Raw genomic sequence first — 13,505 nt, forward strand, 5'->3', positions numbered from 1 at the left:
CCCAGTAGGTCATTTTTGTATTTTTAGTAGAAACAAGATTTTGCCATTTTGGCCAGGCTGGTCTCGAACTCCTGAACTCAGGTGATCTGCCCGCCTCAGCCTCCTAAAGTGCTGGAATTATAGGTGTGAGCCACCATCCCCGACCCATCAAACCATTTTAATTAAAGAAAAGATAAGATCAGAATGTTAGGCCTGGTGCGATGGCTCACACCTGTAATCCCAGGATTTTGGGAGGCCGAGGTGGGCAGATCACCTGAGACCAGGACTTTGAGACCAGCCTGGCCAACATGGCAAAACCTCATCTCTACTAAATATACACCATGCCACGCATGGTGGCAGCCGCCTGTAATCCCAGCTCCTCAGGAGGCTGAGGCAGGAAAATTGCTTGAACCTGGAAGGTGGAGGTTGTAGTGAGCTGAGATTGTGCCACTGCACTCCAGCCTGGGTGACAGAGCGAGACTCCATGTCAGAAAAATAAATAAATAATAATTGTTGTAGAAGGATCTCTGGTTGTATTGCAACTATTAACTGGGGAGAGAAGGAGAACTCTATAGGGAGAGAAACCAGTTAAGCAGCTAGTTTTAAAGATGAAGTAAGTGGTAGTGAGAACAGTCTGAACTAAAGCCTAGGGCTGATAAAGAAAGCTGGAAGGATTTCAGTGGAATTCAAGAAATCAGGTCAACAGAACAGAAAGTAGTGACTAATTGAATGAGTCTACAATGGAGTCCAAATAGACAAAGATAACTAAGTATTCTAGTCTAGGTGACTGGGTGAAGTGTGTATCCCGCAGTTGACACAGAGTGAATGCATGGATGTGGAGTTACCGTGCAAGGGTAGAGTAGTTCATCCAGTGAAGTAATGGTGAAACATGGAGATGCTCAGCATAGGAGCCTAAGGTCATGGAAAGAGACTGGGCTGGAAACAAACTGCAGTGCATACATGGTTCATAGGGGATGGTGGCCACCTTGAGAGCTGGGGCCATCCTGGGCCTACATGAAGAATGAGAATAGCTGGGAGGTAGGAGGGGGAATCAGCCCAGGACCAATGGTCCTGGAGTAAAAGCCCAAAGAGGAGCTATCAGACAAGCAGGCGACGTCCCAGGTAAGGCTGAGGTCCCCAATGTCACAAAGACTACAGTGTCAGAAGAGGTAAAGACATTTCCAACACCTCAAATGAGGACTAAGAAGTTGGTAGTGTGTCCTTCCAAGGACAGATACCCAGTGGGTTTCCAGATCTAGCCAGTGGAAGAGATTTGGTACTGTGCCTCAGAGAATCGGGCTTTTGGGCCTTCCACTGGACTGTCTCTTCCCCAGTCACATCTTCCCGAACTTTATCACCTCAGACGTAGCTTCCCCCAACTTCTGTCTTTCCCTTCTGCCAAAATTAATCTTTCCACTTTCTTTTCTTTTCTTTTTTTTAGATATAGTCTCGTTCTGTCTCCCAGGCTGGAGTGCAGTGGCACGATCTCGGCTCACTGCAAGCTCCACCTCCCAGGTTCATGCCATTCTCCTGCCTCAGCCTCCCGAGTAGCTGGGACTACAGGCGCCCGCCACCACGCCCGGCTAATTTTTTGTATTTTTTAGTAGAGACGGGTTTCACTGTGTTAGCCAGGATAGTCTTGGTCTCTTGACCTTGTGATCCACCTGCCTCAGCCTCCCAAAGTGCTGGGATTACAGGCCTGAGCCACTGTGCCCGACCAGTCTTTCCACTTTCCAAATAATAATTCTACAGTCAGGGAAAAAACAGTTAAGCTGAGAAGCAGAAAGTTATTTTAATTCATTAGTTCTTTTAAATGGCTCATTAAAAATATTCCAATGACTTTATGTTTAAATGATTTCATTTAAAAAGAAACTATGAGATGTTAAAGTCTTCAAAATTTGAAAAAGGGGAAAATCATATTTTTAGACTCAAGGACAAAATGTTCCTTGTCTACTTCTGCTTATGAGCTTCCTGTAATGAATGATGTTAAAAATATCCAAATAGAAATAACTGCAAAATAGCACTCCTTCCAGTAACCTTCACCCTGATTTTTTTTTTAAATAAGAACCAGCATTGTGGATTTTCTAAAAGTCATAAATTACTTTGGCATTTTTTAGTAATACAGTAACCATATGTTTAATATGAACAAACCATGACTAAAAATTATATGTTGCTCTTGGAAAAGTTAAATTTTCTGCTTGTGTCTAACATAAGCCAGTGCATCTTTTTAAATATAAGATCAAAAAACGTCATATTTAATGGTCAAAAAGTACACAATGGTCAAAAAGTACACATCAAAGACACAGGTTAAAAAAATTATATCATTTGTCTTAAAAATATTCCACACTTGGCCGCGCACAGTGGCTGCCTGTGTTGAGGCAGGAGAATGGCGGGAACCTGGGAGGCGGAGCTTGCAGTGAGCTGAGATCACGCCGCTGCACTCCCCCCAGGGTGACAGAGCGAGACTCTGTCTCAAAAAAAAAAAAAAAAAGAAAGAAAGAGAAATTCCACACTTAACAGCTCTGTATAATCTAAATTAGATTCAAAGAAAGCCAGTGAATTATCAAGCGTTTTCTGGTGGTACATAGAAAGCAAAGGCCAGCTGTGTCCATCTGGCCCACAGGCCCAGATCTGCTCGGGAAACCTCACAACAGGGGGCTGCAGTCCTGACCATCCTGAATTCCGCGGTGTCGCGATCCTGGAGCATTCACACGTTTTAAAAGTCACTCTCTCCAAATGGGTCACTGTAAGAAATGATGGATGACTCATGAGTTATTTGGTAGCACACATTTTAAAAATGTCTTTCAAGGTAAAGTAACAGAAGTTGACGGCTTTCTTAAATGAAAATAAGATTTTAAATAGATTACACAATCCTCTAGATTAGAGTAGTTTGAAGCACATGAATAGCAAGGTGAATGCCCTTAGCTAACATTTAATCAGACAACTCTGACAAGCAGCTCTTTCAGCAGTCTTCTACAGTTATCATTTAATAGAAGGAAATGAACATTTGTTAAACTGTTTATTTTGTACCAGAAATCTGTCTGATTGCTTATTTAATTCTTATAACAACTCTATAAGGAAGGGATTATTATTATTATTATTATTATTATTATTATTATTATTTTAAGGCAGAGTTTCACTCTGTCTCCCAGGCTGGAGTGCAGTGGCATGATCTCAGCTCACTGCAACTTCTGCCACCTGGATTCAAGTGATTCTCCTGCCTCAGCCTCCCGAGTAGCTGGGTTTACAGGCATGCACCACCACGCCCGGCTAATTTTTGTATTTTTAGTAGAGAGGAGTTTCACCACGTTAGCCAGGCTGGTCTCAAACTCCCAACCTCAGGTGATCCACCCATCTCGGCCTCCCAAAATGCTGGGACTATGGGCATGAGCCACCACGCCCAGCCCAAGGATTATTATCGTTATTTTACAAATGAAAAACAAGATGCAGAGTCAAAGTAGTCTGTCTATGCTCACTAAAATAATTTAGCCATCTAAAATAACTCATTATAGAGGTAACATGTATAACTGACAAATAACTAATATATAATTGATAACAAATAGAACTATATGGAACTATATATATTATATACTGTTAAGTTACTAATGTATAGCTATACTATATAATACATATTTAATGAGATATACGTAATTATATAACTAATTACACTCATAATAAATAGAGCTGCTAGACACTTTTTTTTTTGAGACAGAGTCTCGCTCTGTCATCCAGGCTAGAGTGCAGTGATGGATCTCAGCTCACTGCAACCTCCACCTCCCTAGTTCAAGTGATTCTCCTGCCTCAGTCTCCCAAGTAGCTGGGATTACAGGTGTGTGCCACCACAGTAGCTAATTTTATTTTATTTTATTTTTTGTATTTTTAGTAGAGACGGGGTTTTGCCATGTTGTCCTGGCTGGTCTCAAATTCCCGACCTCAAATGATCCACCCACATCGGCCTCCCAAAGTGCTGGGATTGCAGGAGTGAGCCGTCGCCCCCTGCCCCTCCACAAACAATACTAAATGTCTACTATATGTCAGTTATTTTCTGCATGCACCAAATGAGAAACTCTCAGAAACCTTCCAGATATCTGACAATGCTGGGGAGAATGAGGAGCATCTGGAACATAAATGGTGCAGCCATTTGAAAGACAGTTCAGCATTATCTTCTTTGGATACCTGTTGACACAATGCTTCTCAACCAAGGCCTGCACATGAGAAGTCCAGGCACACAGGCCACAGGAACCAACGTAGCATTCTGTGTAGAAGTCCAACACTGGAAAGAACCCAAGTGTTCCCTCGGCAGTAAATTAATAAACAGAAAGTAGCTTATTCCTGGAAAGTCATACTCTACAGTCACAAGGATGAATGAACTACATTCAACAACGCTGATAAGTTCATCTTCCAAACAAAACTGAGCGAAACACCCCAGAAACAAAGGCATATAAGTGGGAGAGTTCTATTCATACACAGTTCAAAAATAAGCTAAACTAAACTTTTAGGGACACATATGTAGATGGTAAATCACAAAGAAACGCAAGAGGATGTGTCCTCAAAATCAGGATGGCGGTTACTGCTAGAGTCAAGGTGGGGGACTCAGAAGAAACTATTTCAGGAGGTCTTTGGTGTCACTGACAGCTTCATGGGATTTACGTGATAATTATTTGTTAACCTGCACATCTTATATTTATGCATTCTAAATACTGTATTTCACAATAAAAAGGTTGACAAAACACTAATCCCGCCCCATTCAAACATATATAGATATTCGACATATATAAATATATACATAGTATGTATGTAAATACACATATATCATGTTTGTATTCAGTAATTATTTGCGGATATAGATAGTACATAAGACTTTTGCTTTCTATTCTTTGATTTCAGTAGTTTCCAAATTTTCCACAATGAACAATTGATGTTACATTGACCAAAAAGTCATTTCTACAAATGAAGAAAAATGAGCCTACCTTGGACTTGTGGGGCTGGCCATGGCTCTCAGGCTGGGCACTGAGGCAGGCAGGCCAGGCTTCCGGGGAGGGATTTATGACTGTGCCAGGACTAATGAAACCACCACGCCTCACTCTCAGCCCAGGACAAGCCTTTGTGTCCTGGGTCAGCTGAGGAATGTTCCCTCTGTTTTGACAACCATGAGAGCCAGGCAGGCAGAGGGGGCACCCTGGGGGCACAGGAACAGAGCTCCTTTGTGCGCCCCCTGCCCGGCACTGTGAGGCCCTTTTCATCTCCCCACTTTTCTGACTGTTTGGAATCCTCTTAGAACGATGCCTTGATCCAGCCACAGCCTTGTGGCATCCCATATACCTCTTGCTTCCCTTTCACAGGCTCACTGGCCTCAAGATCGGGCACATGGGATCAGGCCCCTTCCCAGCTCTAAGACCCTATGGTTCCTTTACTGCTCTGAGGGAAGCCTAAAGTTAGGCCTCCCAGACAATGAGGACAGAAGACAAGACACAGCTTTTCTCCACCATGAACACGTGTTTTTAAAAGCAGTGCCAGGCTGGGCACGGTGGCTCACACCTGTAATCTCGGCACTTTGGGAGGCCGAGGTGGATGGATCACCTGAGGTCAGGAGTTTGAGACCAGCCTGGCCAACATGTGAAACACCGTCTCCACTGAAAATACAAAAAGTAGTCGGGCGTGATGGCATGTGCCCTGTAATCCCAGCTACTTGGGAGGCTGAGGCACAAGAATTGCTTAAACCTGGGAGGCAGAGGTTGCAGTGAGCCGAGATTGTGCCACTCCATCTCAAAAAATAAATAAATAATTAAATAATTAAAATAAATAAATAATTAAATAATTAAAAGCGATGCCAAAGGCTAGGCAGCTGCCACTAGTTGTTTTAGGTTTAGTTTTGTTTTACGTAAAAATCTGAAGCACATGTGTTTTTTTCAGAAATCTTTTCTCAAATCACCCTAACAATAAGCTTAATAAAAGGGTCAGTCGTTAGCCACAGATTTTACAGTGGAAGCCATGAGTTAAAATGTACTGAATCATGTTTTCTCTTCAACACTCACCCTTGTGCACCAACTGCCAAAAAGAAACAAAACCATACTCACATGGCACAAAAATGCACTCATGCAGCACATATTGACGCTTCAGTCAATGGCAGGCCACGTAGGTGACAGTGGTTCCATGAGATTATAATGGGGCTAAAGAACTCCTATCCCTTAGTATTTACTATGCTATTTATTTATTTATTTATTTATTTATTTATTTATTTAAGACACAGTCTCACTCTGTTGCTCAGGCTGGAGTGCAATGGCGCTATCTTGGCTCACTGCAACCTCCGCCTCCCAGGTTCACTCGATTCTCCTGCCTCAACCTCCCAAGTAGCTGGGACTACAGGTGCACACCACCATACCTGGCTAATTTTTTGTATTTTTAGTAAAGACGGGGTTTCACCATGTTGGCCAGACTAGTCTCAAAATCCTGACCTCGTGATCTGCCCGCCTTGGCCTCCCAAAGTGCTGGGATTACAGGTGTGAGCCACCACATCCGGCCCTATGGTATACTTTTATAGTAACTTTAGAGTGTAGTCTTACGCAAAAAAGAAGTTAACTGCAAAGCAGCCTCAGCCAGGCCCTTCAGGAGGTATCCAGAAGGAGACATTGCTGTTGCAGGAGATGACAGCTCCGCATATGTTAGTCCCTGAAGACTTTCCTGTGGGACAAGATGTGGAGATAAAGGACCGTGATATTGAAGCTCCTTACCCTGTGTAGGCCCAGGCTAATATGTGTGTTTGTGTCTTTATTTTTAACAAAAAAACTTTTAAAAGTAAAAAATAAATAAATAAATAGAAACAAATAGAAATAAAACTTACAGAATAAGGATATAAATAAAGAAAATATTTCTGTACAGCTATACGATGTGTTTGTGTCTTGGGCTAAGTGTTATTTCAAAAGCATCAAAAAGTTTAAAAAACCAGGCCAGGTGCGGTGGCTCACACCTGCAATCCCAGCACTTTAGAAGGCCAAGGCAGGTGGATCACTTGAGGTCAGGAGTCTGAGACCAGCCTGGCCATGGTGAAACCCTGTCTTTACTAAAAATACAAAAATTGGACAGGTGCACTAGCTCACGCCTGTAATCCCAGCACTTTGGGAGGCAGAGGCGGGTGGATCACAAAGTCAGGAGTTCAAGACCAGCCTGGCTGAGATGGTGAAGCCCCGTCTCTACTAAAAATACAAAATAATTATCTGGGCACGGTGGCAGGCGCCTGTAATCCCAGCTACTCAGGAGGCTGAAGCAGGAGAATCACTTGAACTCAGAGGGCAGAGGCTGCAGTGAGCCGAGATTGCGCCACCGCACTCCAGCCTGGGCAACAGTAAGACTCTGTCTCAGAGAAAATACTAAATAAATAAAATTAACCAGGTGCGGTGGCAAGTGCCTATAATCCAGCAGGAGAATCCCTTGAGCCCATGAGGCAGAGGCTGCAGTGAGTTGAGATTGCCCCACTGCAGTCCAGCCTGGGAGACAGAATGAGACACCATCTCAAAAAAAAAAAAGGTTTAAAAAACCAAAAAGTTTTTAAAGTAAAAAGGTACAGTAAACTGAGCTTAATTTATTATTAAAGAAAGAAAGGTTTTTTTAAATGAGCTTAGTGTAGCCTAAGTGTTTATAAACTGTGTAGTAGTGCACAGTAATGGCCTAAGCCTTCATATTCACTCACCACCTACTCATTGACTCACCAAGAGCAACTTCCAGGCCGGGCGCAGTGGCTCAAGCCTGTAATCCCAGCACTTTGGGAGGCCGAGACGGGCGGATCACGAGGTCAGGAGATCGAGACCATCCTGGCTAACACGGTGAAACCCCATCTCTACTAAAAAATACAAAAAACTAGCCGGGCGAGGTGGCGGGCGCCTGTAGTCCCAGCTACTCGGGAGGCTGAGGCAGGAGAATGGTCTAAACCCGGGAGGCGGAGCTTGCAGTGAGCTGGGATCCGGCCACTGCACCGCAGCCTGGGCGACAGAGCAAGACTCTGTCTCAAAAAAAAAAAAAAAAAAAAAGAGCAACTTCCAGTCCTGCATGCTCCATTCCTGGGAAGTGCCCTGTACAGATGCACCATTTTTTTTTTGTCTCGTATGCTGTATTTTTACTGTACCTTTTCTATGTTCAGATATATTTAGATACACAAATACTTCCCATTGTGTTACAGTTGCCTTCAGTATTCAGTATGGTACAGGCTGCAAAGGTGTGTAGCCTAGGAACAATAGGCCATACCATACAGCATGGGTGTGTTGTAGGCTAGTCCATCTAGGTTTGCATTAAGTCCATTCTGATATATACGCAATGATGAAATCATCTAACAATGCATTTCTCAGAACATATCCTTGTCATTAAGGGATATACGACTGTCTCCTTTGAAGACTGGCATTGACAGTCTTATCCAAGCCCTTATCCAAGCCCCCCTCCCTCCATCCTGAAACCACAGATGATACCACACTGAATTGCCATTAATTGTAACATGTTAGTGGAGTGAGGTGGCTCACCCCTGTAATCCCAGCGCTTTGGGAAGCCAAGGCAGGCGAATCACTTGAGGTCAGGAGTTCAAGACCAGCCTGGTCAACATGGCGAAACCCTGTCTCTACTAAAAATACAAAAATTAGCCAGATGTGGTGGCGTGGACCTCTAACCCCAGCTACTGGGGAAGCTGAGGCAGGAGAATCACTTGAACCCGAGAGGCAGAGATTGCAGTGAGCTCAGATCACGCCACTGCACTTCAGCCTGGGTAACAGAGATTCCAACCCCCACCAAAAAAAAAAAGAAAAAAATTGTAACAAGTTTCTCTTTAGGTCTTCCAGGGGCAAATGTAATGCCTTTCTCATCTTCATACAACATCACACAGTGGTTGCAACTGTTGCAGTTTGAAGCACAACAGCAAAGCTAGCACAAACTTCTTTTACCTTCCTCGCAATTTCATGGATAGGCAGTTTCTAAGGTGATTTCTTACAAAACTAAGCATATTCTCGCCATGCGATCTAGCAATTGAGCTGTTTGGTATTTACTCTAAAAACTTGAAAACCTAAAAGCTTGTACACAGATATTTACAGCAGTTTTATTTATAGTTGTCAAAATTTGGAAGTAACCAAGATGTCCTTCAGTAGGTGAATGGATACATAAACTATAGTCCATCTAGACAATAAAATATTATTCAGCGCTAAAAAGAAAGAAACTACCAAGCCAAGAAGAGACACAGAGGAACCCCAGATGCATATGGCTGAGTGAAAGAAGCCCATCTGAACAGGCTACACACCGTATAATTCCAGCTCTACCACATTTTGGAAAAGGCAAAACTATGAAGACAATAAAAAGATTAGGGGTTTGGGGGAGGGAATAAATAGGTGGCACACAGGGGACTTTTAGGGCAATGAAACTACTGTATGATATACTCTAATGGTGAGTACATGACAGTACACATTTGTTAAAACCCATAGAATATACACCACCAAGAATGGGCCCTAAAGTAAAGCATGGACCTTGAGTGTTAAGGATGGGTCAGTGCAGGTCCATCAGTTATAACAAATGCCTCACTCTGGTGGAGGGTGTTGATAAACAGGCAGCTGTTGGGCAGGAGGAATATGGAAACTCTCTGTACCATCTGCTCAATTTTTCTGTAAAACTAAAACTGTTCTAGAAAATAAAGTGTGTTCTTTTTTTTTTTTTTTTTTTTTTTTTTTGAGACAAGGTCTCACTCTGTCGCCCAGGCTGGAGTGCAGTGGCGCGATCTCGGCTCACTGCAACCTCTGCCTCCCGGGTTCATGTGATTCTCCTGCCTCAGCCTCCTGAGTAGCTGGGATTACAGGCACCCTCCACCATACCCAGCTAATGTTTGTATTTTCAGTAGTGATGTGGCTTCACCATGTTGACCAGGCTGGCCACGAACTCCTAACCTCAAGTGGTCCGCCCGCCTCTACCTCCCAAGGTGCTGGAATTACAAGTGTGAGCCACCACACCTGGCCTATTAATTTTTTAAAAAAGCAAAGTCCTTGGACTTTGTACCCATGCTCCTAACCCTTTTATTCACACCTTTTACTGCAGTGATGAGTTACCAATACAGACTATCCCTTCCTACTGGCAGAGGCTGGGGCCACCCCACTGCGGTTTCTGTGCTGGCACTTAAGCACCATGTGTGTTTCTCTCCATTATACACTTTTATTTTTGGCATTTATTGCCCACTTTCACCAAGCCACTCTTATGGAAGAGGTTGCCTAGCTGAATAAATGTCCTTTGAGGTACCTGGCCCTAACAACATATTAGCAGCATCTGTGATCACAGCAGTTTCTAAATCTTGATTCTCACTGTGAGAAGTGGAGCTGGGGAGTTGGGCTGCTGTGTTGACCGCCCAAGGTAGGCGTGTTTGGCCAGCATGAGGATTGCCTACGGGAGCTACACGCAGTGCCACCCTGGCTTGGAAGGTCTTTTCAAACAAGCCTCCAGTGAGGGAAATCCAGTCAGCGTGAATCTCCCTGAGCTTGGCTAGAAGGTCCAAACTCCTGGCCATTGGGCTCAACTTCCTACCATTTCATGCTCTATTCTGAGAGTTTCCTGCAAAGCTAATGGCAATTCACAGGGCACTGTAGACAAACATTGTTTGGTGTTGTCACTGGTAAATGGATAGAGACAACGTGATGAGAACCTCTAACCTTAGGAGACCCAAAGTCAACATGCCCCATTGTTGCTGAAGGAATGGGAGGGGTTGGAGTCATCCCTGTGTCCATGTCTTTGGAAAAGCACAGGGTAGGAGTAATGGCCTGTTAGCCTCATTAGCCTGAGAGACTGTCAGCACCTTGGAGAGGAGAGGGCAAGAGCTTCAGACCCTGCTTACACTGAATGCGTCCATGCCTCAGTTACTTAATTTCTCCAACTCCCATTACCTGATCTGTAAACTGGGGTAACAATTTCTCCAGGACACTGTGGGATTGATATGTGCAGGTTAATACGTGTGGAAGTCATTAGAACACTTTGAAGCACCAGTGGAAATTATCTTCACTCAACCTTTAAATATCACATACTCCCCACCCTACAGTTTCATTTTATTTGCTTTCTAGGAATTTTTTTCAACCTGTAAATATCACTTCTAGGGCATATGTAACTAATTTGTACACAACGATGTCAGCGCATATTGAATATAGAGTGGCACAAATTTGTAAACTTTCGACTCATTGTCTGAAGCACTGTAGACAACAGAGAGAATGCAGCCATACAGGCCTGGACTGGGTGTGAATTCCGTGGTGCAGCAGTGTGAAGCAGAGCAAGCCACTCCACCTCCCAGGCCTTGGTTTCCGACAGTGTGGGTGTAACAGGATCGAGGAGGACCGAGGTCCACAGCAATTCCAAGAGGCCCCCTGCACGAGGCTGGCTTCGTCTCCAGAGCTGTGTCTCTCACAGGTACCTGTTAGATGAGCAACTTTTTTTTTTTTTTTTTTTTTGAGATGGAGTCTCACTCTGTCGCCGAGGCTAGAGTGTAGTGGCGTGATCTCAGCTCACTGCAACCTCCGCCTCCCAGGTTCAAGCAATTCTCCTGCCTCAGCCTCTCAAATAGCTGGGACTACAGGCACACGCCACCATGCCCGGCTAATTTTTTGTATTTTAGTAGAGACAGAGTTTCACCGTATTGCCCAAGCTGGTCATAAACTCCCGAGCTCAGGCAATCTGCCCACCTTGGCCTCCCAAAGTGATGGGATTACAGGCGTGAGCCACTGTGCCTGGCCTAGATGAGCAACTTTATTTTAATGGCCTGGCTCCCTGGGTCTGCAGGGTCCTAGTTCCTGGATAGGCAGCCTTCTCTCCCTCCTGCAAGACTGTTCCATCTTTGCTGTGCCATGGACTCCCCTGACCCAGATTTTTTTTTCTTTTTTTCTTTTTCTTTTTTTTCTTTTTTTTTTTTTTTTGAGACAGAGTCTCACTCTGTTGCCCAGGCTAGAGTGCAGTGGCATGATCTTGGCTCACTGCAACCTTCGCCTCCCAGATTCAAGCAATTCTCCTGCCTCAGCCTCCTGAATAGCTGGGACTACAGGCACGCACCACCACAGCTGGCTAATTTTTGTATCTTTAGTAGACACTGGTTTTCACCATGTTGGCCAGGCTGGTCTCAAACTCCTGTCCTCAAGTGATATGCCCCCTTCAGCCTCCCAAAGTGCTGGGACTACAGGTGTGAGCCACTGCACCCAGCCCCCAGATGATTTTTTTCAAGGGAGAGAAACCAGTCCACCTCCATCTCTCCTTAAAACTTTCTTGATGCACTAAACAGAACACCTGGACTCTGGGAAATAAATAGCTTGCTGCTTTCCTTTTCCAATTAGTTGCCTCATACTACCATACCTCCACGCAAAGCTCTTTAAATGTCGTTCTCTTTTTAGCTATATTTGGTTTTCTAAGTTGCTCAGCCTGCAACCTCTAGACTGGGAGAAAATTCATTATACCACCTGAGAAAGAAGAAAATCAAGTGTACAGTGAAAAACGCAGACAAATAAATTGTGAAAAGGTAGGTGAGAAGGCAGATTTACTGGCAGTTCAATTCATGGCATCAGTAGGCCTTTGGATAGGTGCCAGCCTTAGAGATCTCGCCCCTGCCCTGAGTTCACAGTGAGGGGACAGAGGCCCACATGGAACAGCGAACCACTCAACTCATAGAGCAGGCTGGTGCGTGGCTGTCTACCCCAGTGCTGCAAGTTGGGCATGGGGAGAACGTAAGCCTCTGAAGGCCTCTCCTGCAAGTCTCAGCATCACTGAACTATGCCCACGCTACATTGCTTTGCCCACGACTACAGGGGCACCCTGGCAAAGGCACTGTGGGATCTATTTACTCAATAATTTATCCAAGCCTCTACCGTGTGAACACGTATAACACAGAAATCCAGCACAAACAGAGTCCAGCTCTTGTTCCACACATTGGGGACATCCAAAGTCTCTCTAGGACTTCCGTGAATTCCATTGATCTTGGGGAGTTGGGGATGCAGCAGTCAGGTGTATGCTCTGAGTTAGCTCTGGCTCCAGAAGGCTGTGTCGCCTGGAGTGCTTCCATGGATGAAGGAGCTTATCTCCTGGAAATTTATTTCTTCCCTGAACTGCCTTGGGTCAGCTCTTTTCACACATACATGTGCGCATGCATACACACACACACACACACACACACCATCCTTTGGATAGTAGACCTAACTGAAAACTACATCACAGCAGCACAGTCAAGTCGAAGGTCAGACCTCCCCAGTCTTCCAAGTCGTCTATCAACCCCACACCCAGGATGCTCACTGTCCACTTGGCCCCTCAGCCCTCTACCGTACCCAGTTGATTCCCTTTCCACCTTCCCCTGGATTGACCTTGTGAACCCCAAATTTTTCTCCATCTGCAGAGCAAGCTATCCTCTCTAGCCCCTCCTCCCAACTCATTTCTGGAATCACATTTGAAACCAAGATTCTTTTTTTTTTTTTTTTTGAGATGGAGTCTCACTCTGTCGCCCAGGCTGGGGTGCAGTGGCGCCAATCTCGGCTCACTGCAAGCTCCGCCTC

This window comes from Theropithecus gelada, chromosome 3 (assembly GCF_003255815.1).
Source record: "Theropithecus gelada isolate Dixy chromosome 3, Tgel_1.0, whole genome shotgun sequence".
Lineage (NCBI taxonomy): Eukaryota > Metazoa > Chordata > Mammalia > Primates > Cercopithecidae > Theropithecus > Theropithecus gelada.